A 26,191-nucleotide genomic window follows, 5' to 3' on the forward strand; every position below is an offset into this window, starting at 1 on the left:
GGGCCTACATAGCCATGCTTTCTGTCACACAGATGGCAAGCATTGTGGTTGAGAAAGCAGAACTGTCTAGAAGCAATAATTTGAAGTAAAGCAGACCAGAGTTTAACATGTTGCCTATAACTAGCCATGTGATTTGGACCAACAATACTAATTAGTAGTAGGAAGGGTATCTAAAATGCATTAAGTCCATACACTGTTCTAGACACTCTTCCAAACACTTCAAACATAGGAAGTGATAGGCACCAACTCATTATCTCATCACAAGGCCAGTAGAAGGTGGTTTCTGTTATGGAACATAAAGAAACCAATGCCCAGCGAGGTAAGCATGCTCCTGAGTGTATACCAGTGCTGGTACATCTGTTGAGGTCAACTTACTGATCCATGCATGGAGAGAATACTGGCTCTTTTATGGGAAAGAGCAAACATGGCAGGCTTAAAATGGTTGTCCTTGGACAGTCTTGCTCACAGTCATGGCTCTAGTGTTGTATCTAAGAACTGGGACTTCTAGAAGGTCCCGCCATTCTCCGACAGGGATGGCTCATTCATGATGCTGAAACCTTTGCCCCAGCAGTATGGCTTGTGCTTCAAGAGCTGGGGTGCAACCCCTCTCAGCTTCATTGCTTGACTTAGTAAGTGACACTCACTTACAGCTTGGAGGAGGTGTGTTGACCACAGAGCACTCAGGAAGGAGTCAGCCACTCTGGAAGGGTCCTGCTTGGGCAGTATCACCTGCAAGTTCATTTTGGGCTTCCCTGGAGTCCTCTCCTCCAGTTCCATTGCTATCTTTAGCTTCCTAACCATCGAGCTATAGGACTGGCACCCCACGTAGATGGTACTGTGTTCTTAGGTATTTTAACAACAAAGGACATAATTATTCCTAGAAGTTTCCCCGCCTTTGAATAAGATGGAACGTGGGAGAGATGCTTTCTGCTGATGTATTTTTAGATTGATTCTCTAGGGAGCCAACTGCACCAACTCACTGATCAGAGGGAACAAAAATAAACCATTGCTGATAGGGTCGTCCAGGGTTACCTGATTCCGTGTCGGATACAGGGCAAGGAGACCGACCCAAAAGCATGATTTCCTGGATGTCTTGGCAGCAGCATCCTCAGTGGGAGCCAGGGCCAGGGTTTTGCTGAGGTGTCCACACCTTACACTCCCCTATACCTTCCCCGAGAAGCTGTTGGTTTACACCGAATTGGTCATATGTGTAGCAAGGAAATAAAGAGACAGGTACAGGAAGTGGATGAAGAGGCTAAAAGCTGGGACCCACCAAGGGGTTTCCCTGCAGTATTCTGTGAAACAACTGCTTCAGGGCCTGCTTTGGGATGGAGCTCTGTTACCCATTCCCAACTCTAAGAGAAAAATGTAGACTGCAAAGGTAGTTCTAGAAGAAGAGTGAGCCTGCAGGGACTCAGCCAGTTTTCTAGGTTGCATGACGAGGCTAAGAGCTAAGGGATGCAGACGTTCATCTCAGGAGAGGTGACATCTTCCCTCCGACTCCCCAGGGAGCCGCTGAAGCCGGATGTGTGAAGTCTTAACAGCAGACACCACACTGCACAGGGATATCATGACGCTGATGTCAAGCTTATCCTGGGCCCCAGGAAAACTGGAGACAGCAAGGATGTTTAGCCTGGAGAGCAGATGGCCTGGGTGACAGGGACACGTCTGCCCTTCTCATGGCCTGTAGGAAGGAGCATTGTGGTACCATGGCAATAATTTTGAAGAGGTAGAGGCCTGCCCATCAGAGGAAGAGTCCTGTAGGGGCTGTTGCAGTACTCATGGCAGGCAGGCAGGCAGGCAGGCAGGCAGGCAGGACTCACAAGGACTCCTAGAAGCAAAGGGGGATCCCAGGGGCCCTCTTAGCCCCAGGGCTTTTGATTTTAGGGTCCTTGGCTTTTTTGTCTTAATGCTATTCACAGCATTCCCCCATCCTCTCACATTCTACATCAACAAGGCTCTCACTTCTCCTTACCAACTGAGACTTGTCAGTCCATCCTTATACTCTCAGAACTTTTTTAAAAACTTATTTTTTTTATGTGCCTTGGTGCTTTTGCCTGCCTGTTTGTGGGAGGGTGTCAGATCTTAGAATTACAGACAGTTATGAGCTGCTATATGGGTGCTGGGATTTGAACCTGGGTCCCCTGGACCCAGAGCAGTCTGTGCTCTTTACCAGTGAGCCATCATCTCTCCAGCCCCTCTATCCCTGTGGAGCCAGGAGACTTGGCTGATCTCTTTGCTTACCTCCTGCCCTCCTGTAACCCAGTCAACCAGAGGCTGCTGAGTAAGGGCAGCCAGCCTACCATGAGCCCCAGGAATCATCCGGAACCCATCTGTCTAGTGTTGCCTCATCCGGCCCTCACTTGGCCAGCACTTGCTGTCTCATTTGATACCGAGTCTCTCTGATCTCCACACGCTGGCTCCTCTCGGCCTTCAGGCTTTGCCTGGGACTCATCATTCCCCAGAGAGGCTTCTGTGCTGTCTATACCCACAGCCTCCACTCACTCTGCCTTTGTCTTTCTGGTACTCTATTTCTTCCCCAAACTTAGAGCAATCAGAATGCGTATTCATGATTTAACCTGTCTTCTCCCATTGCTGCCATTTTCTTTGAAAACATGAGCTGCCCAGAAGCAGATTCCGCTTTGTCATGACTTAAAACATGGCTTGGCATATAGTAAGGACTTAATAAAGATCAGTGAGTTCATTAACTAATCGCTGTTTTTTATTTGTTGAGGGACAGAAGGATTTTCTAACTAGAAAACCTTAGTTGATGAGTGTGAGTGAAGACTCCCCCCCATGGGAAGAGCTAGAGATGAAGCTGTGTGTAGCTCCCATGAATCCCTGGGTTCAACGCCCCATATCACATAAAACTAGGCATGGTGGTGCAAACCTGCCGTCCCAAACCTTGGGAGGTAGAAGCAGGAAGATCATAACCCATGACACTTTATAAGAGCCTGCTTCATAAGACCCTGCTTCTAAAACAAACAAACAACAGGCCCATAGTTTTCCATACCTTTTCCTGGGTGGTCCCTATAACCTGTCTCCAATTTCCATGAGGACAGTACCCACAGCTTCTCCACCACCTACACTTCTAGCCCCTACAAGTTCTGGCCAGTTATGCTCCAAGATAGTTCTAAAGTTTAGGCTTCTACCTGAAGGAAAAAAAAATACAAAACAAAACATTTCCTAAGTGTAAGAATTGTTCCATTAAGTGTTAGGAAATTTTTCTCCCTGGAGGGCATTTTAGCAGAGACGCTCTTTAGGAGACTTTCCAGGCTGACTTGGGTTTGGGGATGGAGAATGCAAAGAGCCAAGGACATCCACAACCTCCTTTTAGCTCCCCCGGTCCTAACTGCCCATCACTGTGAGACCTTGAATTCAAAGGCTGGATCCCCATCTATAAAATTAATTCTGAACTCCTTCCCCCACCTGGGCTCTCTGGACATGCCAAGGTGCTGTGCACTCAGTCAGCAGCTTTGATTGGGCAGCTTTGATCTCTGTTGAGCATCTCAGAATAGTATCTTTGCTCTCAGCATCCTTGCCAGCTCCCGAAATAGCTGAGCCAGAGGGGGGCCTGGATTGTGAGCATGTTCTATGAGAGGTTTAAAAGAAAAGGCAGCTGCAAACGGTCAGGGGTGTGTGTGATGCCGTATGCTGATGCCTGTGTGTACGTATCAGGGAGGTAACCATGGCGCCTGGGAAATGATCACTTTTGATATCAGTGTGCACCAACCCTATACTCACCATGGCTGCCTGCTGTGAAGAGTGGGTAGCTCCTGGCAGTCAAGCCCCTGAGTCAGGTGGCAAGTTACTGGAGGGATAAAAAAATATAGCAAGGCCTTGGCTTCTATGTCTGTGTCTTCTGCCCGTTTCCAGTGGGTTACCCAAAGATCGTGTGTCAACATGCCTTCCACATGGCTGCCCCTGTGCTGTGTGGCAGGGACTCATCATGCTTTTGAGATGTTGATCCTTCATACAACTCTCTATATATCACAGACAGAAGTTTCTGTTTCTAAATAACTATGTTGGATCTGGGTACATGCATCCGTGACACTGGTGTGTAACAGTCTCTATGCAGGCAGGTGCACACTACCTCGGGCTGAGAATCAAGAAATTCTGGATGTATAATATGCTATACCTTCCTCCCTGAGTGCCTTCTCCTTGAAGACTGTTTTCAGGCCTCTCGTGATGTTTCGGCTTGCGAAGACACCACATGCATATGCCCAGTGCACATACTAAAAATTCTTGGCAGCCTTTCTGCAGCTGGAGGAAGGGCATACACGCAGAGAGCAGAGAAATGCATGTGTTTACATTTGCGTGGGGTGAACTCAAAAGCAGACACTGGAGGAAAGGTGTTTGATGTCAGAACATTCTGAACTGGAAGTCATTATTTGCTCCTCTTTGGTGTCTACCCCAGGAGCCCTGTCCTCGATGTGGCTTCTCTGTGTGCTCAAGTAGAAGAAAAAAATGTCTCTATTTGAGACCCTTTGTTCCTTATTGCTGAAGCTGCCTTTGTTCCTACCAGTGGCTCCAGACTGGTGGTTATAAATTCATGCATCTATTCTTAACCCCTGTGTGGAAGGTCTCTTTCTCTCTCTCTCTCTCTCTCTCTCTCTCTCTCTCTCTCTCTCTCTCTCTCTCTCTCTTTCTCTCTCTCTCTCTCTCTCTCAACAGAAGCTGAAGGACAGGCAATGGGTAAAAGCTTTGGTCCAGTGCCGCATCTGACCCAGATGTTCATGAGGGTTCCTTTGTTCCAAGCACACCTCAGCTCTGGGTCACAGGGCCCCTGCCAAAGCTAGGTCCTTGTTGAGACAGGGAAAGGAGAGCTCTAGGAAGGAACAGCTATTTATTGGACCAGGAGAGGCACTGGACCTGAAGAAGGAGATGCAGAGAAGGTTTCAGTATGGGTATCATCTTGTTCAGTGGGTACCAGAGGTAGGACTTGACAGGTAGACTATGATTTAAACAGGCAGACATGCTATCCCTGGCCATGGTGAGGCTCCACCTGGAGCTGCACCTGCTGTTATGCAGTAGCCGAGTGGGCTTAGCTATCTGAAGTGGCATATTGACAAAAATCTCAAGCCCACTTCATTCTCGAGAGAAAAGGGGATAGTTGGGTCATCTTCTGTCGCTGCTGGTGGTTAAAGATCTGCTCTCTTACATTTCTGAAACCAGAAGCCAGTGCAAATCTCCTAGGCTAAAATCCAGTCCCTTGTGGCCCATTCCTTTGACTGCTGCAGAGTCAAAGGCTGATTTAGGCCATTGTTTAAAGACCATAGCTAGTGAGTCTTCCCCATGCTCTGTAGTGAAGACTCTGTCTTCCTCCTCACTGTAAAGACCCTGTGGTCTCACTGAGATAATACAAGATAAGCACCCTATCTCATAGTCTCTAAATTAATCACACCCACACAGTCCTCCTCACCATACCAGGCAACACAGCCATAGGCTTCAGAGGTTAAGATGTGGCTCTCTTTGGGGACTGCAATTCTGCCTACAAGAGAAGGGATAGATAAGTGATGTCTTCCGCAGTGCCTTGTGTGCCCCAGAAGGGATAGATTAGTGATGTCTGCCACAGTGTCATGTGTTAGATTTCTATCACTGAGACGCCAGGCAGAAACAACTTAGGGGGGAGAATGGATCTATCTGGCCAACAGCTTTGAGAGTTTCTGGGCATGGTTGCCTAGACAACTGTTTCTGGTCAAGTTGGTGGTAGCACAATTTCTTGCTGGAGAGGTGCAGAAGAGCAAATCTGTTCACCTCGTATGGTCAAGGAGCAGAATAGGAGGAGAATGCCTATACCAGTGGCCTTCTCCCTTCCTCCCTTCAGTTCTATCCAAGCTCCCAGCTTATCAGACAGTGCTTTCTACTTTCAGGGAAGGTCCTTCCCCTTCAGTCGCTGTCGCACATGTCAATTATCCCTGGAAGTGCCCTCATAGACACACCCACCGTTTACTTTACTAATCTCCTAGGTATCGCTCAATCCAGTCAGGCTGACAATCAAGGTTAGCCATCCAACTCTGGTAGGAGTTCAAGGCTGTAAGAATAGAATAGACTCTCCTAGTCTGGTAACTAATTATCAATAGAGTATGACAAGGAATATCAATGGCTGATGGTGTAAGAAGAGGAACTAACATTTACTGAGCCTTTACTATGTGTGTGTCAGTCACTTGCTACTGGACTCAGAAGCATGTCTCGTGTGATCATGACTACAACTCTTATTGGGTATAGAAAGAGCTATTGCAGCTAAGGAAATGGAAGCACAAAGAGGTCATGTGGTTTGCAGGGTCACACAGCTTATAAACAACAGGACATAAATAGAAAACCCAAATCTGACTCCAATGATCCACTGAGGCTGGGACAGCGGACTTAGATAGGTTTTTCTATGTACCATGGTGTCATTGACAGTCCTACTGGCTGCCAGGACAGTGATATGGCATTGTGCTAGGGACAGCACCTGACCCCAAGCTTGTCTTTAGACCTGAACCCACCTGGATGGTTATCCCACGGTGTTGTAAATTAGGTTAAGTAAGAGGCCCAGGCTTGAGCCTTCAGCCCTGTCAGCAGAAATGCTAATGCCTACTGAGAGAGGCCAGAAAATGCACACCCAGCATCTCTGGGGGTCACCGGAATCAGACATGGCTTGTGTTCTGATGGTCTGCAACTGACCTTGAGGGGCTATGAGAAAAACTGGAGATGTGCGATGGGAAGTCTATCTTTGATACAAATATTCTTATCATTACAACAGGCCCCTTTGTCACAGGCCACAGAGACCCAGCTGGCTGGCTTCCCTGCTTTGGAAATTTTACGCAGATGGGCTTTGGGCAACCACACATGGCAAGCAATGGAGAGAGGTGATGCCTGTCTGACCTGAATCTCTACAGTCCTGGGTGCCGTGTCCCCCACACTGCCAGAAGGGACCTTAGGTTCGGCAGAATTAGAGGGCAGAGCCTGGGGGGAGGGGCTTCCCAGGACGGGTTGTGTCTGAGAATGTTTCCAAGTTGAGGACAGTAGCTTGAGAGGCTTGCGAGAGATCAGCTCAAATTCTCAAACAGCAGCCGTGTTCCAAGCACGTGCTTTTAATTGCATCCAGAGATGTGGAGTAACTTAAAAAAAAAAAAAAAGTCACACTCTTGAATATGGTGGAACCAGGACTTGAACTCAGTTCTGACTTGTTTTGTGGCTCATCTGTCCTCAGACACTGCAGAAAGAAATCCCCACCCCAACTTGTAGACTGCTACAGAGAGGTGGCAGCGATTCTCAGATATGCCAGCTCCTTCTGCACCAAATAGAGGCTGAATGGCACTGGCACTTATCCTTTGGGGCTGTGCATTTAGCTGTGCTGGCTGCTGTCCTGCCGTGGTCAGTGTGCTGAGAGTCCCATTGCTCTGTTGCCAGGGGCATGCAGAAGACACAGTCCTGCTAAGAGCAGGGCTAAGCACACACAAACCTGCACGTTGTATTCCATAGGAAGATGGGTTCCCAGTAGACATAGAGAAGCTGATGTTCTTACTGTTGTCACCAAGGCAAACTGTGGAGGGGGCTTCAGATCATACCCGGGGTTAAATCTCCCCTTTGCTTCCTGTATGGTTCCACCTCTTCCATCCTCCCAAGCCAGCAAGTCTAAACCCCTAACTGCAGGACAAAATCAACCCCTGCTGGACAGCTGGAACCTGGGCCCCTCTTTGCTAACATCAGCATCACCCCCATCCTTATAACCCCATGAGGCAGACAGCATCGGTCTCATCTGTCTAAGGGAGGCCCAGTCGCTTGGCTAGTTTCTGCAACAAGGGATTGGAGCAAGGAACAGGCTTGTACCTGCATCTTTCTGCTCTGAACCTGGACTTGTCGGCAGCCAATCAATTCTTGGTGGGGAGCCTAGCCACTGACACACACAGAATGGGTGGAGAGAGTCCAACCATCTGACCTACCCTTCCTACTATTGAAAGGTTGAGATGAGGGTCTCTCATATGGCTTCCATCCCTCTCTTTTCCAATGTCTGATCCAGAAGTTTGGGAATGCTCACAGATCAACTACTAAGGGCCAGACATGGTGCTAGGACTTCAACATTTGACTGCCCCTCAGTGAGATAGTGGTTGTCTTTTCCTTATATAGAATGACAACCCTGAGATTCAGGTGGCTGGTGAGTTTCCCTGTGAGTGTTCATGGGGCCTCTCTGTTAGGCACTGTGGCTGATGTGGTGTGGCATGTAGATACTAGAGCTGGGCTTATACTCCAGTGCAAAAGCTGACTGCTCACTTTCCAAGAATCCTGTGGGCTACTTTTTAAAGACAGTTATTATTAAAATTTAAATTTTATTGCCTGACAAGTAGATGCTTTTACATTAAAAAATGAAGGTTGTAAATCCCCCAGACTCATCACTCTCAGCGATGTTGTTGCTGCCTGCACCACTGGAGTCGTTCGGCTCTGCTACGGCCCAGGCTAGGCATGCAGATGAAATAGCACATATTGGTTTGCTATGCATAATTCTTTTCAATGTACTCCTCTATGCAGGCACACAGGAGCATGAAATCAGCCACAGTGGGAGGATTTTCTCAGCAGAAGCTATAGATCACAGCTGCTTCGTGGGTCCTGGAGAGAATACAGCCTGAATACTTTGTAGACTGTCCTGCCTCAGACATGTCCTATATCAGCACTGGGCCCAGGGACATGTGTCTGGGCAGTTCACTGGGTTCTTTGGTGGTTGGAGAGACATGAATCTCCCAGGGTCTCTTCCACACAGCAGACATAAAGATGTGCTGCCCAGGTTGAGGGCTGGGACAGGGACTGCAGGAAGCTGGAAAAGGAGAGGAGAGTCCTCCTGGAGAGGTCCTGGAAGGAGCTTGGTGCTTCTGGTTCTAGAATTCTGGGCTCCAAAGCTCTCAACTGTGGTATCTTACCATGGATGCCTTCAGCAAGGAAACAGACCTCCATATGACTGAACCTTTCCAAACTAAGGACTTAGGTAAACAATACCAGCACAGGCAGTTACACAAAGACTTGTTCACCCGTGATTATAGCAGGTTCAATTGCTATAGGCCCAAACTGGAAATAAGCCAAGTGCCCAACAATTAAAAAGTGAATATACTCATTGTTACACATTCAACTGTGAAATACTATCTAGCCATGAATAGGACCAACCTGCAGGCAGGCACATGAGTAACATAAATGAATCTTAAAGACATTATACTGGGAGATAGAAGCCAAGGAGAAAATCTGAATGTAGAATAATTCCATCTGTGCAAAATTCTATAAAAGGGAAATTTAAGCTCTAGGAATGAAAGCTCAGAGAGCCTTTGGGGTAACGGGAACACCTATATCCGGATTGCAGCAGCAGCAGCGACAGAAGCCACACATTTTTAGAAACACTTCCAATGGTGCATTTTATTCTGTGTAAATCAGTGCTTAGTGCAGTTATCCTAAAGAGGGAGATCTGCCTGCTCAGGTCACAAGGGGCCGAAGCATCATTGTCTAAGTCCAAGTCTCGGGGCTCCTGAAATAAACATCTATTCCACTCCATTCTACTGAGCAGGCACATTGTGTGGACCCACTGTAACCCTGGGGAGCTTTTCTGGAAGATGTCCTTCATGGCTATTCTCCAGGGCAGATGGGTTTTCTCGGGGGGGGGGGCAGGCTGTGTGGAGGTAGATTAAGTGGTAGCTAAACTCAGGTATTGTTAGTTTACCAGGCCCCTAAGGGGAAAGAGGTTCGAATGCACATCCCTGGGGTACAGGTGACAAGGATGCCAATACTCCTGGCAAGGCTGTGTGCCATGTTTATAGTGAGCATCTGCTGGAGAGAGTGGCCTTGGACCATTGGGGGTGAGGCTTTTTTTTTCCTAGAATTTAAGAGTGCTTCCCCCACCCTTTACCCTCTGCCTATCAGGCCTTGGTGTCCACATCTACCAAAGAAACATCTTGCATTGGCTTTGAACTTTCATTGTAAAGACGTACTTAGGTAAAGTATGTCAAACGGTGACTGCAACCAAGATGAACGCCCAGGACAAGGATCTTATTGGTAACCTGAGTGATTGAAAAGACCATAGAGGATCCTTCTGGAAACAGAAGCTGGGAAGATGAACCCATCATCTATTTTCATCCTTCCTGGAAGGACAGAGCAGATGGGAGTCCTGGCAGATGCCATCTGTTTCTAAACACCGTTTCTGGCAGGGTGTGTCATGAAACAAAACCAAACATGCCTTTTTCCAATCTCAGAATGATGGAGCTCTACTTGGATAGGTCTTGTGAGGAAGGGTCCTAGGTGCCTGAGTGAAGAGGCAAAGCTGCAGTCTGGGTGGTGAAAGCATCCTGGGACAGAGAAGGATCTTACCCACTAAATCAATGCATGAGCTGAATCTAACATGTTAGCCTATTAAGAGAAGCCAATTGCCAGATATACTGTCTGTGTGCCCTTCTGCTCCCCCCAGCTAATGGAAGCCTTCCTTCAGCATCTTCAACAGGCTCTGGAGTGCTGCCAGAGGGCTTGGAGGGATCTTTGGCCCAATCACAGGCCCCTTGCAGAATTAATTTCTCCTTTCTTACTTTGTTTCATTTCCCCTCATCTTCCAAAGCAATGCATGTGCAAAACAATCACTAGCAGAGACCTGTATGTAACCAAAAGGGGGAAGCAGAGTTTCAGCACCTACCCCCACCAAGTGACTGCTCTGGGCTGCTTTCCTTGCCCAGTCCCACCCCCCCCCCCCGCCCCCTACCCCCAGTGCCCGTTGCTGTTTGTAGTCCTGCTCTTACATCCATGTGTGTCTGTGTTCATGTACAGCCATAGAACTTCCCAGCACAAAGAGAGCCGGACTGTAGCCAGCATTCTCCTTTTCACCAGGTGCCTTCCATGGCAGCACATGGAAATTCACTCCTCTCTCCCTCCAGGCTGCGACATGCTGGGTAATCTGCACAGGCTACAATTTGCTCAGCCATTGAGCATTTGGGGTGTTGCTGTCTCTCTTCAGTCTACAGAACATTGCTTTTCTGTTTGTGAAAGCTTCCAGGGAAGGCTGAGGGCTATCCAGCAGCAAGCTCCAGCCCTTCACAGCCTCTCAGGCACCATCCTTCCTCCACCCCACCGCCACTCTTAGCGACTCCCCTCTCAGCTCAGCCTCTCCTGCCCTTGTCCTTAATAGCATGTGACACTTGGCACAAGAGCTACCAAGCTGAGGAGGAGCTTAGTTCTATCCTTGATGCCTTTCTCTAAGTGCTCTTGTTAATGTTTCGTGATGGATGGCGGAGAAACCTGGGAAATGTACCAGCCTGGATTCTTAAAGTATCTGCGTGCACTGACTTAACGTATTCATTTATTCAGTGTGACAGCAGAGAGAGGAGTGCTGTGAGTGCAGAAACAAGCTTCAGAGGGGAGTGGGGAATAGAAGGGACAGGACTAGCTTCTATTAAGCCTCTCTTAGAGCCAAGCATCTTACCATTCACTGAGCATCGACCTGCCAGGTTGCTGTGAGTATCTCATTTGCATATGAGAAAATAGACATGAATCTGCAGACGACTATAGACACAGACGGACAGAATTGGTAGCAAAACCTACTCCCTCTATGGCTGTGAATTGGATAACATCAATAGCTAATGGTTATGCCTGTGTCCTGGGAGCCAGGCCCCATCCTGAGCTTCTTGTGGGTTCGAATATACTTGTACTTGTGTGAGGGAGTTGACCACAATGACCCCCATTTTACAGACCAGGAACAGAGGCTCAGAGCTTAAGTCACCCCTTAAGTGTGATAAACCCTTCTCTGGCAGGGCTGGGAGCTGAGTCTGGGGAGGCCGCTCCTGGACAGAGCCATCCCACCACCCCACATTTTGCCTAGAGACAATTCAAGGGTGACTAAAGACAAGGGTCAGCAGCCTTGTGCTCCTTTGGGACCCTGGCAGAGAAGGAAGAGAGCAGCAGCTCTCTTGATGCATCTGATAGAGCTGACAGGGGTCATTTTGAGAGACCTGGCTCAGGGTGGCTTTCCCTGCAGAGACTGGGCAGCGTCAACTCGGACTCTCCACATTGCACTCTTCTCAGCCCACAGCTTCAGGCCAGGTGTCTCTCTAAATAGCAAACAGAAATGACAAAACACAGAACCTTGACAGGGGCTGTCAGGACATCCCAGCCTATGAGGAGATGGAAGACTGCAGGTGGTTTGAGGCCAGAGTTGACAATGGAGATGAGCCATCCCCAGGAACACCTCAGGCTGGCTGGTGTGAGGACCTCTCAGGCACAGCTTTTATCAGTAGAGCAGCTAGCTAATCAAGTGTGAAACCAAGGCTTGTGGCCAGGGTGGCTGGCTGTGCTGAAGAAGCAAAAAGGAGGTCACCTGTGCTGAGAGGAAGGGAAACCATAGAGGTGGTTGTGGCAGAGCCTGGTAGGGCAAACCAGGGCTGCAAGTGCACACATTGGGGGGCTGCAGTGAATACAATCAGATGTGCTAGTGTGTCCTCCCTGGCTGTTGATGCAAAGTAAAGGCTGCTGGTAGAAGGAGGAGGAGTAGAAATAGGACAGTCTGGGGCTCCAGCATAACCCATGAACTCATCTGTAGGAGCACTGCTCCAAGGGAGACATGTCTCCTGGACACGTGTGATGGCTCATGTGACAGCTGCAGGTCTGAGATGTGAGTAGGATGTGTGAGCAGGTAGAGCCAATAGCGTTGTGATTTGGATGAAAGGTATTTGAGAAGGAAGAATCAGGCATACTATCCAATGCCACCGAAAGTGGACAGAAAATGGCAGAGGGGCAGGTCATGAGAAAGAAGGGGGACTCGAGAACTCTCTTGGCTTTGATCTAGTTGCCAGAACTTCTAGAAGTCCAAGTGGGACTATGGGAGAGGAACTTGGCGTGGCAGATGCAGGGGTCCAGCCTGAGGTGCAAGTTGAGAACGGTTGAAGCAGAGCATCTCCAGAGCTCACTGTGGCCTTCTAATAGACCTGGAAAGGCAGAAGAGCAGAATCAAGCGGCCAGAATTCCGTTTCTGTGAGTGCTCTTTGTGGTGAGAGTCTGATTCATTTCCACGTTACACTGCAGAGCAGCTAGAAGTCATTTCACGCATCTGGTTCACAAAAATTAAAGAACAAAACAGCAGCACCAACAAGAACCATCACCAGTGGCCCAGAGAAGGTGGGTGGGTGGGTGTTACAGATCTGAACTCAACTCAGTTTTCAGTGCCCATATCTTCCTCTGTTTATGCCACACCAGCTGGCTGTCTCTAAGGCTGTATGTACCTGGAGACATGCCTCTGTCCACATTGTGTCTCCTTCCTACTGTGCTCTGCTACTTTCTGGAAGTGTTCCATCCCTGAAACCTAATAGAGCTAGGACCATATCCACCAAGGAGGTCAGTGATGGCAGCCAGGGCAGGCCAGATGGGCAGGGCCTCAAGAGAAAGGCCCTACTAACACTCCTCACCTCTCAAGGACACAGTCTCTGCGTTTAAACACATTCAGCCATCAGAAGAGCCATAAAAAGACCAGTATTATCTCAATTTGATAGAGGAATAAAATGAGTTTTCAGACACTTACTTGTTCAAGTGTCAGAGCTGGGAAACAGGAACCAGAATGTCAACAGGCCTCTCCCTGACACAAATGTCCAAACGTCTAACTATTGGCCATGTATGACAACACACCCATACCAGCTGGCCACAATGGAGCTTCCGAGCACGGTATAACCTAGTGAGCCTTCTGACCACAGTAGTCAGACCACACACATACATACACACACATACACACACACACACACACACACACACACACACACACACATCCACACTGTAGATACAGTTGCTTTACACAGAGACAGTGGCTGCCATGTGCTGGAATGGGCTCTAAACAGTTGAGAGCATCATCTGCATCCCAGCTCTGCAGTCAGGCTCTGCCTTGGGGCTCACAGCATCATGGAAATCTGTAGAGAGGTAATGTGTCAGTCAGCAATGATCAGATTTGAACTGACATTAGGATCAGGGGTGTCCATCTGGAATGAGAGGAAGGTGATACATCTGGGAATGAGGAACACTCCTGTGCTGGGGAGACCAAAAGCAGCTAGATGGGCTGTGGTTCTAGCTCAGCTATGCACCACCCTCATAGCTTCAGCCTTTATTGAAGTAAATGGATGTACTTCTGACTTTCTGACTCTTCTAGTCCTGCGGGGAAGATGGATAATGAGAAATGAAAGTATAGAATGTGTACTAGCCATGATGGCATGTGCCTTTGATCCTAGCACTTGGGAGGCAAGGAGAGGCAGAGCTTTCTGAATTTGAGGCAAGGCCAGCCTCATCTATACATACAAAGTTGCAGGATATCCATGATTTTATATATGTGTGTGTGTGTGTGTGTGTGTGTGTGTGTGTGTGTATGTATGTACATTTATACATATATACATATAGTCACACACCATCTTAAACTTTAATGCTGTGGAGGACACAGGATCATCAGATGGCATGATGAGTCAGAGAAGTTGTCTATGAAGAGTATGCCTGGCTTGTTTTGCTTTTGAGACAATGTCTTACTATGTAGCCTAAAATAGTATAGAACTCACTGTGAAACCTAGACTGGCCTCAAACTCAAGATCCTCCTGCCTCAGGCGCCTAGGCCCTGAGACTGCAGGTACATGCCTCTGTACCCAGTTTCAGAGTTGGATATTTAAACCAGAGCTCTCTGGGATAAGAAGTGAGCAAGATCTTCCCCGGTGGAAGAATGTGTGCTGGCAAGAAAGTGGGCAGATGCTGGAGTCCAGAGCAAAGTGTGCTACTAGTCAAGGGAAAACAGAGCAGGGGCCAGGGCTGTGGCCAGACAATATGGGGCCTTGCTGGCTGTGAGAGGGGAACTGTCACAGTGGGGAAACTCTGGGAGTCCATAGTGTGGTGGGTGGGTGAGTCCTGTGACTTCTGATAGCTGAAGGTGATTTTGACTTGTGGAGGGAAGGCAGGTTGGGAGGAGAGTGGTCAGGGCACAATCATGGGCATGTCGGGAGCTCGGGTAAGAAGGATCAGTAAGAACAACCTGTGTGGTACCAAGGCCCATGGGAAATGGATGCAGGAAGCAGAAAAGCCAGAGCATGCTGATGGATCGATAGCGCCGCCTAGGATGGGTTAGTTCTACTCGGGATCTGAGATGTGGAAGATAAGAGAGAGGTTCAAACTCCATCTCCTTAGTTCAAACCCAGAGCCTCTATTTACTACCATTTTAGCCCTGGGCAAATGACTCAACCCTTCAGGGCCTCAGTTTCCCCAACAATAAAATGGAGATCACAACAGATTCATAGGGCTATTTGTGGGGTTTTTCACAAGGGACTCTGTGTAAAGGCTTGGAGTCACACCTGAGTACAGTAGGTGTTACACAGAGGAAGCGTGCGCTCTTAATAGGAGTCTATTAGTAGGTTTCCACCCCACCATTAAGGGATAAAGACTCTCAAGGCCAATGGCCCTTGTTTGGAAAGAAAATGTTCTGCAGAGCAGGACCCCGGGGAGGAACCTTCTCTCAAAGTGTTTGCATTCCCTTCCCCAGCGTGAACTTGGCAGGCAAAGCTGCTCAATGTAAACACAGGTTCCCAGCTACAGCAAATACCAGGTTAGGCAGCACGGAGGTGGCCACACAAGCCCCAGGGCCAGCCGATGAAACAGGCTAGCTCTGTACTGACCTCACCAGCCCATCTCAGGGCTCCCCGGTGGGGCTGGCTTTCCCTGGAGGCAGGGCCTGGACACCTGTACTGTCTGCTCTTTTTACTGGAATGGCTAGAGATGAGTCACCACTATCACTCACTGCTTCCTAGCCTGGGCTCTGTGAATCACAGACTCCCAAACATAACACTGAGTGGAATCAAGATGAGGAGTCCCTGGGGGGAGCAAGTCAGCATGGAGGGACAGCAGTGCCCCACAGTGTTATAAAGTCGTGTGAGATCAGAGGTCTGTGGGGCCCTGGGAGCAGGGTGGGGGAGGTAAGCATGAGGGGAGGGAAGGAGGGAAGGCTGCAGATCTTAACAGAAGTCAGCTCTAACTCAGTGTCCTCCAACTTCTGCCTCAACTCGGTGTTCCTTGTTCTCCAACTCCATGACCCACTAACCTAGAAACTGACACAAAAGGAACTACAAAGGAGACAGGCTAATCTGTGTTCTACCATAAACTTAAAATGTTTGTATTAGTTATTTTTTTCCCATAACTGCTACAAAATCTCTGACAAGCAACTTGAGGAAGGCATGGTTTATTCTGGCTTACAGTTTGATACATTCCCCCATGGTGAGGAAGACATGGAGGCAGGAGTTGGGGGCTGGCAGGTCACACACTAGGTGTGCAGTTGGGAAGCAGACAGCCATGGATGATGTACACAGCTCCCTTTGTGTTCAATCCTGGACCACCCCAGCCTCTGGAATGGCCCCACTTATATTTAATATGGATCTTCCCGTCTCTCAATCTAGATAATTCCTCTCAGAAATGCCCAGAAATTTGTCTCCCAGGTAGGTAGACTGTCATTCTTTACCAAGGCCATCTTGAGTAGAGTAGCTGAGCCACCTGCATGTGTTACTCCATGAGATTCTCCTGTGAGCATGAGTGGTCAGTAGCTCATGGGGAGTTGTCCCTCTAACTAGAGGAGCAGCTGTCATAGGGAAGGTGTCTGTAGTGTGTGTGCGTCTGTGTGTCTGTGTGTATGCATGCACATATGCACATGGATGGGGGCATGCACCTTTACCAGTGAGCCATCTTACCCATGCAAATGTTCTTAGCATTGGAGAAAGATGTAGCTTTTGTATAGTTCCAATCTTTTAATTTTGGTAAAATATAAACAGCATGGCATTCACTGTCTTACCACGTGGGATAACTGTTGGATGGTGTTAGTTACACTCACTTCCTTGTATAGTATCACCAACTGTCCATCTCTAAAAGGCCTTCATTTCCGGAACTGAACCTTTACCCAGTAAACACCTTGCCATGTCTCCTACCTCTAGCCTCTGACAACGAACTTCTGCTCCATGTCTCTGTAACTTTGACTACTTTAGGTGCCCATGGGGAATCATACATGGTTTCTCCCTTCTTGTCTGGCTTATTCCACTTCACATCGAGTTTTTGAGGTTCATCCGTATTGTAGCACATGTCAGAATGTTGCTCTTTGTTAAAACTAAAAACATCCATTTTCATGGGCACACAATGCTTTACTCTTATTCAGCTAGCAATGAGCGGCTGGGTTGCTTCTGTTTTTGTCATCGTCATCATCATCACCACCATCACCATCACCATCATCATTGTGATGCCTCTTTTAGACTGATTTTGATAAAAATGCTTCAAAGCAAGAAAATTCCACAATAAAGACATGGCTTTCTTCCCTTTATCCTGTGTTTTCACATGCCACAAGGCTTTTACAAATAAGATTTAAAGGTAAAATAGAGGTTGGAAGATGGAGAAGAGCTGGCTTGTGCTCCTGGCCCTGTCTCCTACCTAACTGTATGCTTTGGGAGAAGACCCTTGAATGTTTCATGCCTGAGTCCTTAGCATGTTGAAAAAGGAGGGCCAAGTGTGGACAGTGGTTTGTAAGAGACCATAATGAAAGCAATATCTATAGAGTGTTCCCAACCCCCTCCCTCTTGTCTCCTCCACTAAGGAAATTCACTAAGAAGCCCAGGTTGTTCTTGTGGTAATCTTTCTGTCTCAGCTTCTGGGAAGCTGGCATTATAGTGTGAACTGCTATGACCTGCTTCTATGCTGACTTCTTATCCTCTATCAGATGAACTCCTATTTACGTCCTTCCCTATTCAAAACAATTCGAGACTCCCAGCCCTTTACGCTCCACTTCCTCTTCCATCTTGGAAACCATCAAATTGCTCATCACAACAGAAAGTCCGGCCATACAGGAATGTTTGCACTCTTTTGATGTGAGGCGCGTAGACTCATCTTCTAGTGCACAGTCTCTGAAATAGGGTGGAGATGGCAGCAGTGTGGCCGCCACTCCCCACTCCCAAACCCCAGGGCAGACATCACTAATTAATGGCAGCACTCCTTCCTGCTGAAGCAGACTGGTCCAGAGTCAACAGCAACACCAAGCAGCCATTCCCCACCCACTTGATCTCTTGTACAAAATGCTACCTCCACTCTCCTTTTCTATGCAGATAGGAGGCCCACCTACCCTTGAAGGCAGGAGGCAAAAGTCAGCCTCAGTCACTAGAGGAGACCAGAACTTGGTAAGGAGCCTGAGGCTAGGATCACTACTTTTCTCTGGTCCTCCACTGCTTTTAGACTGGGGTTTAGGTGCAGAGAAGAAAGGGAGTCTCCTGCCATGGATGCAGTTACTAGGTGGACATGAAGGAACCATCTGGAACCCCAAACTGAAGACCCACCAGTTTCATGGGTCTGCTTGTTTTGCTGCTCTGACTGTCTGTCTGCACCAGTCATCATGGTTCCCATCTTGACTTGCTTATGACTGGCCCATTGTACATTCATGGAGAGGACACGGCTTATTTCGGAGCCATTTATGGGAAAGACACTTTCCAAGCCAAAATGGTGACAACAGACTTGGCCAGAGAAGTATGTATCCCAGAACAACAAGCTTCCCTAACTCTTTGCTGAGTCGCTCTGCCATCATTAAAGCTTCCAGCAAGACCTAAAGGGAACAGGTGGCACAGTTCTAACTTGCCACAGAAAGTGGACATCAGGTACCACACATTTCTTGAGCCTCATCCTACCTGAGTCTGGATGCCACAACCCAAGAGCTTCAGGTTGCCAGGAGACCTACTGCATGGCATCATATCTGCCTACCAGAAAGAAGGGGGGGGGTATGAATAAGCCCATATTGAGTACCTACTATGTGCTTACAATTTGTGGCCATCCTTTCATCCCATCCTCAGAACACTCTTGTTAGAGAACCACCCCCACAGAAGAAAAACCTAGAACTCAGAGAAGTCAAGGAACTTACTCAAATCACCCAGCTGATAAGTACCAGAACTAGAATGCAGTCATAGGAATCGAGGTACTAGGGATTCTAGTTTATCCTAGAATGTGGGAGTTGGACACAGAGGGTTAGCCCCTGGGCCTGCCAAGTTGAGCAAAAGGGTACATCTGTGAAGACTAGGCCAGGTTAAATGAGCAAACCCAACCCAGTTAAACCCACACACGCAGAGGCAGGTCATACCCATTCAGGGGACCACAGCTCTGGCCCTGTGCCTCTCTGGGACCCTCTCTTTCCCCAGCCCCCTTTTTCCAGCATTCCTCCTGGGTCTTGGAGCTCATACTGTCTCCCAGGCAGCCATGCTGAGAAGCAGATGGCACTGAGGGGGTGGGCGCCTGACATCCCTGCTCAAGCTTTCCGACAGCCCTGCTCCTCTCCCCCTCCCTACTCTTTAGGCAGCTCAGCCCAGGAAAACCCGAGGCTCTCCCCCCAAGTGCGGGTATTAATCTTCAGCTACAGGGGAGTAGCTGGCACTCAGGACCGTGCCTGGGAAAGCCCTGAGAGGTTTGAGTTGCTGTCGCTGTCATTGCTCCCTTGATTTCTGATTCACAAGATAAAGAATCAGCACAAGCTCTCCCCCCATCCTGGAAGAGATTTGTCATCGTCTCTCTCTGAAGAGCAGACGTGTCTGATTGGATCGATTTAATGAGGAAATATTTGATTAAGTGTTCTTATCCCTCTTTTTTCTTTTCTTTTTTTTAAACAAATAACCCTTTAAGCCAAACTCTCAGAAGTGAGTAAGGTGCTCATTACCCGTTATACGTCTAATTGAAGACGATCTCATCTCATCGTGGGGTTGGGAATCACAGCATGTCAGAGAACAAAGCGTGACTGGCATCCTCTTCACCTTCAGCATCCTGTCCTTATCTTGAGAACCTTGGTCATCCCAGGTCATGACCTCCCCGCACTGTAAGGCTCAAGCCCCCTACATGCTTGGCTGGAGCGTCTAATGCTTCACGCCGCATACAGCTCGCAGGCCCGAAACACAGCCATCAATACCGGGACCCCAAGGAGAGAGGGTGAATGACGCATTTGCTGAAGACAGCCATTTTTTTTTTTCCTTCTGGAACCATCATGGCCCCTTTTTGTTAGAAGGTTCTATCCACTGCCTCCCCCAGCAACCTGTGTGTGCACTGGCGATCGGCCATTGCTTTCCTGTCATCATGCAGGGAGACCTGAGGTGATGGCCCCCAGTGTAGGCGGAGCTGAGTAGGCTCCAGCCAGATTATACAGTATGAGGTATCAAAACACATTCTATGCGTGTTGATGGCTGAGATAATGCCCTTCCGCCCTGCCTGTTGGGTTTTTGTTTGTGGTTTCTAATCTAGATGATACTGAGAAACCTTATGCATACCAGCCAAGATATTCTTGCTCACCTACCCTACCCTACCCCCCTTCCCTCCACCTGCACCTTCTTCTGCTTATTGAGCCCACGCCTGACCTTTGATAATGAACAGTTGAAAAGCTTTAAAAATGCTGATGCTCAGGCCTCGCTCCAGCAAACAGAATGTAGGGCAGGGTGGGGTGGTAAGGCCGACATTAGTATTTTTATACCATGCTCCAGGTTATTTTTTACATATAACCAGTGGGGAAAGCTGCTGATTCTAGTGACTTCAGAAGCCGTTCCGCAGCCTCCCTCCCTCCCACAGCAACTCCTCAGCCCACCCACCCACCCCCCCCATCACACTCAGCCCCTCTTGGCCTGTTCACACCATCACTAACTCTTATGAAGATGGCAGCCCCTCCATCAGCAAGGGGAGGGCCATCTTGTCACAACCGGGTGATCAAAGCTAGTTCTTTTCTGGAGGGGCCCCGCTCTTGTCCATTGGCTAACACAGCAATGCTGAGCTGATGGGAAAGGCAGAATTATTCACTGCCACCTGCTCTGGGTCAGAACTTGTGCTGGGCTCTCTGTACACCCGGCAGAAAGCTCAAGCAGATGTTCTGCTTAACCTTGGGATACAGGTTGATTCAGGCAGTGAAGATAGACTATGAACAGTTGCGTTATGGCATCTGACCACGTGTACAAATAGCAGGTGGTGTGGCCTTCAGGCCTGAGGATACTAGCAAGAATCGCCCCCTGTGGGAATCAGGAGGTGGAAACGGATGGATGAGGAGGGTTATAGGGCTCAGAGACTAGAAGGGCTGGATCATCCTGGATTCCCTCAGCTCAGCACAGGAAGGACCTAGGACACAACAGATGTTTTACTAGAAACTTGTTGGGAAACAGATGGATGATAAACTAGCAAGCCAATGCCTGACCTCTAGGGGGACAGGAGAATTGACTGGGCAAGTATCCACGCATGGACACATTTGAGATTAGCTTGCCATACATTAACACAAAGCATTATCTGGTGAAACACTGGACCATGGGCAGTGTCTGATTAGAAACAGTTCAGAAGCCAACAGAAATTTCAATATAACTTAAGGCCTTTATTTGACTTTTTAGTCACCAAGGGGACTCCAAAGTCTTCCTCCTTATAGCTCTTAGTTTCCCCCTGAATTAGCCTCAGCCAAAGCTCTGGGTCTCCCAAGCCCGGGGTCCCAGCAACCCCTCTTCTCCTGTGAGAACAAGGGGACAACGTTGGCAAAGCAGCTCCCTTCTGGGAGGAAAATGACAGACAGAGATGGGGTGGCAAAATCAAAGTTCTTAGGATATAAGTGGGGATCTTTTTGCATTATAACATAAAATGTATGGAACACTCTCATCAGTAGCCTTGGAAAGCAGCCTTGGGAACTACACTGGTGACCTGAGCTGTGTTTATAGCTCAGTTGGTATCTTGCACTGCCCTCATCCAGGGTGGGGTCCCCTCATCCTGTGCATCTTCGTTCAAGCTCTTGACTCATCCGTGTTTTGAAGTTGAAGAGGGATGCGGAGCCACTTTGTCCCAGTGACCAAGCTTGGCTACTCAGCATCTTGGCTCTCTCCCATCAGCTCATCTGCTCATGAAGCCAGAGGCAAGCCTGCTGTCTCCTCATACTCTCATGGGGTCTTAAAAGGGCCTCTGAGGGAGCAGAAAGCACAACGCTGACTGTACTTTCTCGGTTAACCCCTTCTGGAGTCCTTTCCTCTATGTGACATGCCTTTCAAGAAATAACTAGGAAATTGCCCTGAAGGTCAGTACTTTGTCCACCCTCTTGGGATGCTAGTGAAATGATGGACAGGCAGTTGATGGACAGGTGAGAAGGTGGACATGTAACCACCACATCTGTGGATCAGAGATGTGGAAAATCCTAGTGATGCATCAGCTACAAAAGGAAGAGGTGCTGCCAGACCCTAAAATACCCTAAGCTTTCCTTGTCAGCAAAGGGAATTCCTGAGCAAAGGCCATTTCATTCTACAATATGGCCTCCACGGCCCATCCCTCACCAGCTACTGGGTGCTGCACACCTGCACTTACGCCCAATCTCTGCTTCAACTCCACGTCATTATTCCTTCCCTATTCCCGAAGCCCATTCTTTTCCTTCACCCATTCCTCACTCGTTCATTTCTGCCTGTTCCACTACAGGCCAACTATGCAGCCTCAAGTGAGTTAGCCGCCTCTGTCTTACTGTCAGCAGTGTGCAGATGACAGCAGCAGGCTCTTGCACAGTCCAGGGTGATACTGGGAGTTGGTGCATCTGGGAGACAGTAGACGCTGTGTGATGCCGACTACCTATCAGTGAGTCCAGACATGGGTGTCTGCTCCTTCCTTTGTGGTGCCTGTGCAGGGAGCAGTGTAGAGAGGGGACAGTGCCTCCTCTTCTGTTACATGCCAAAAATGTGTAGCAGCACTACAGCTCTCTACCTGCGGCCACCCACAAGCTTGTCCCCAAGAGAGTCTGAAGTTCCTTGGAGGCCAGGCCAGCAGGCCCTGCTGAGCCAGCATTTCTGACTCACTGGGCAGGTGAGGGAGGGATGAGGCGAGTGCTAATTACCTGGTTCTCAGTAACCACAGGAAGGTTCAACCTTTGAAGCTATCTATAGCTCAGCCAGGGAGGAAGCAGGAGTGGCCAACGAGGTGAGGCCATGGCTTGTGGCCACCACCGAGCCCACAGGAAACTGTTAATAAAGATAGAACCAGAGAGCACTCTGTGTGGATAAATAATGACACCCTGCCTGCTAGCAGCCTGATCATTTTCCAGCCACACTGTGGCTGTACAGCCTCCTTGGAATGCTAACCATAGCTCATGGAGAAAGTCTCAGGGGGCCTTTCCAGCTCCTTTTTCCCAGCCCCTGGAGCAGTGTATCCTGGAGCACCAAGCCCTCTCCGGACCCCACCTCCTGGAAGTCTATTCTGTGCCAAGATGCTGAAGCCTCTGGATACTCTAAGATGAACAGTCAGACACCTCCCCTGCTGTGGGGGTACCCCAAAAAGGTGGCATGGGTTTGGGCTGAGAGTCTTTTGAAGTTGTGTTGGAGCCAGCCCTTTGAGACGGTGTTGGTCATTTGTGCTGTTGACTGTGTCTCTCTCATCTGCATCTTGGAACTGGATCTGTTTTGGCTTCTCTTGTGTGCGATGCACCAGTAATTGGCTGGTGCTTTCCAAATCCTTATACACAGTGGTCCTGGTGCATTTGGCATGTGCGTCCCTCCATCCTGTACACTCTGACGTCTCAGTGGCATCTTCTGACTGTGCCCCTCGTCTCATTCAGCATTTCGATCCTGCCACTCTGCTGGGGCCACTCTCTGTAGGATGGCTTTGGAAAAAATGTTGCTCGCCCTTGGGACTAAGATCCTACCATAGACTCCCTAAGTCCTGTGCTTACCCAGGACTTCTGCCTCTTTCTCAGTTGTCTTTCTCTTGAGTCAGCTAGTTTCTTTGGCATCTGTCTGAGGCCCAGAGCCTTAATGGCTCTCTTACTGTCACCACAAAGGGTTAGACTGTAACATTTCAGGCTCTACCAGGCCAGGGACTACTTCCATTGCATATTGACATGTTGGTGGTATTTGTCTCTGACCCTTTCACGAGGGTCAGGTCAGCTAAAATTGTTTAGCTCAGGAGCTCTTGTTGTCTGCTTAGCTCTCTCTGCATGTAGGAAACTGAGGCTGGGTGAGGTTCCATGGTACAGTAAAGAACTCCCCGACCGACTGATCGGAGGAAGGCACTCCCTGCCAGGTCACCGCTGTGATGGGTGGAGAGCACAGTGGAAGAGTAAGCTTTCTGGGAATGATCGTTGATCTGCATCTGAGCAATCAGGAATGAACTAGAGGCTGCAGAGGGGAGAGCAAGTGAAGACATGGAAGGAATTCCGGGTGGAGGGTGCTGAGCCTGGTACCTGGCACATGGTGCTCAATAAACTATGATATGTGGAATAACCACCCTTTCTGGCCCCAGCCTGGTGTCAGATCTCAAGTCAGTGCTTGAGATATATTTGGAGCTTGTGTCATTTCATTTCATCTCCATATTTTTATTTTCATAAAGCCACAGAAAAGGCCTTTCCATCTGTGAACAGCCATGTTATAGTCTGGGCCCTGCATATCCTCCAAAGGTCTAAGTGTTAAAGGATGGTGCTGGTGGGAGGTTCTTAAAGATGCCTTTAAGAACCGAGGCCTACAGAGTGGTCTCTGGGTCACTGGAGTGTGGGGGCAAGCCCTTGAAGAGAGCTCTGAGATCCCAGCCCTCTCTCCTCCTTTGCTTATGCTCCCTGGCACCGTGTGAGTGCCTTTGTACCAGTACCCTCTCCCTCCATGATATGCAGCTTATCACATGCCCCAAAACAGGGGGCCAACTGGTGAGGGACTGAGACTCCTGAGACACTGAGCCCGCACCCTTGTTCCCTCCTGCTGGCTGATTACCTTGGCAGCTTGTTTGGATGAAAAACTGGCCAGCTCTGCCTTCCAGCAGCCAGCCAGGTCTGCTTGGGCATCTGTGATGATCCAAGTGGCGCAGGTGGCACGTCTGCCTTAACCTTTGTTCTAATTCTGGCTCTGCTGCCTCCTGGTCTTGGTGGAGTATGTTATTCCACTTCCCTGTGTGTTTATTTGCCTCCTAAAGAAGCTGTAATGAGCCAGCCAGGCAGTGGTGGCACACACCTTCAATCCCAGCACTTGGGAGGCAGAGGCAGGCAGATTTCTGAGTTCTAGGCCAGCTTGGTCTACAGAGTGAGTTCCAGGACAGCCAGGGCTACACAGAGAAACCCTGTCTTGGAAAAGGAGGAGGAGGAGGAGGAGGAGGAGGAGGAGGAGGAGGAGGAGGCGGCAGCTGTAGTGAAAATGCTTCATGGGGCATTTTCAGGGGCCCGTGAATACTTGGCAAGTGACCAGCAAGTGGTGACCAGGGAGGTTCTCCTCTGTCTTCTTGGTACAGAGGAAAGCTGTGCTGAGAGGTGGACTTGGGGGCAGTAGGAGATTGAGGAGGGATTTAGGGAGAAGCTAAGAGCCATTTCCCATGTTAGTCAGCTAGGACACAGGATAGTGCCCACTGTCCAGAAACAGTGGGGAGCTGGGGTCTAGGGCCAGGGAACCTTGAAACTCCCAATTGGAAGCATGTAGTGTAATGTCTCCAAACCCAGAGAATGCTGATCTCAGGCAGAGGAACAGACAGCTGCCCACAGTGCAGAACACTGATTCATGTGTCTGTTTATTTGCTCCTGGACTTTCCTCAAAAGGAATATGAGATCTCATGCATATGATATACTTAGTACATGGGGGAAAAAAGCAGGCAGAACTATAGCCAAGAACTGGATGAAAACATGAGTGTAGTCAGGTGGTGGTGGTGCACGCCTTTAATCCCAGCACTCAGGAGGCAGAGACAAGAGGATTTCTGAGTTTGAGGCCAGCCTGGTCTATAGAGTGAGTTCCAGGATGGCCAGGACTGTTACACGGAGAAACCCTGTATTGAAAAAATAAAAAAGAAAAAAGAAAGAAAGGAAACAAGCAAGCAAGAAAGACAGATAGAAAAAGTGGATGTGACTCTGCTCCCTTGAGTAGCAGAAGACTATGGAGGCAAAGAATAAAGAACACTACTGTCCCAGAGGGAGTTTCCCAGAAGGTGGTAGTGGCATTAGAGTCTCCATTCCACACTGTGCCCTGTACACATGCCTGCCTACTGAGCACCTACTTGTGGCAAGCACAGCATTACACACACATAGTTCAAATGTTTCTGTCCACCCTCAGTAGTGAACATTATTATACTCATGTGACAAAGATGGATGCCATGAAGATCAAGAAGTGACCTTTTTTTTTGGTTTTTAGAGACAGGGTTTTTTTGTATAGCCCTGGCTGTCCTGGAACTCACTTTGTAGACCAGGCTGGTCTTGAACTCAGAAATCCACTTGCCTCTGCCTCCC

The 26,191-nt window shown here is 48.8% G+C and overlaps 1 protein-coding gene across 3 annotated transcripts in view; it reads left to right on the top strand.

Moving 5' to 3' along the window:
• The window catches only part of Nav2 (neuron navigator 2), a 651,028-nt gene that overhangs the window by 221,214 nt on the left and 403,623 nt on the right, over positions 1-26,191 (top strand). The gene's annotated exons all lie outside the window — the stretch shown is intronic.

This window comes from Mus musculus, chromosome 7, assembly GCF_000001635.26.
Source record: "Mus musculus strain C57BL/6J chromosome 7, GRCm38.p6 C57BL/6J".
NCBI classification, from domain to species: Eukaryota; Metazoa; Chordata; class Mammalia; order Rodentia; family Muridae; genus Mus; species Mus musculus.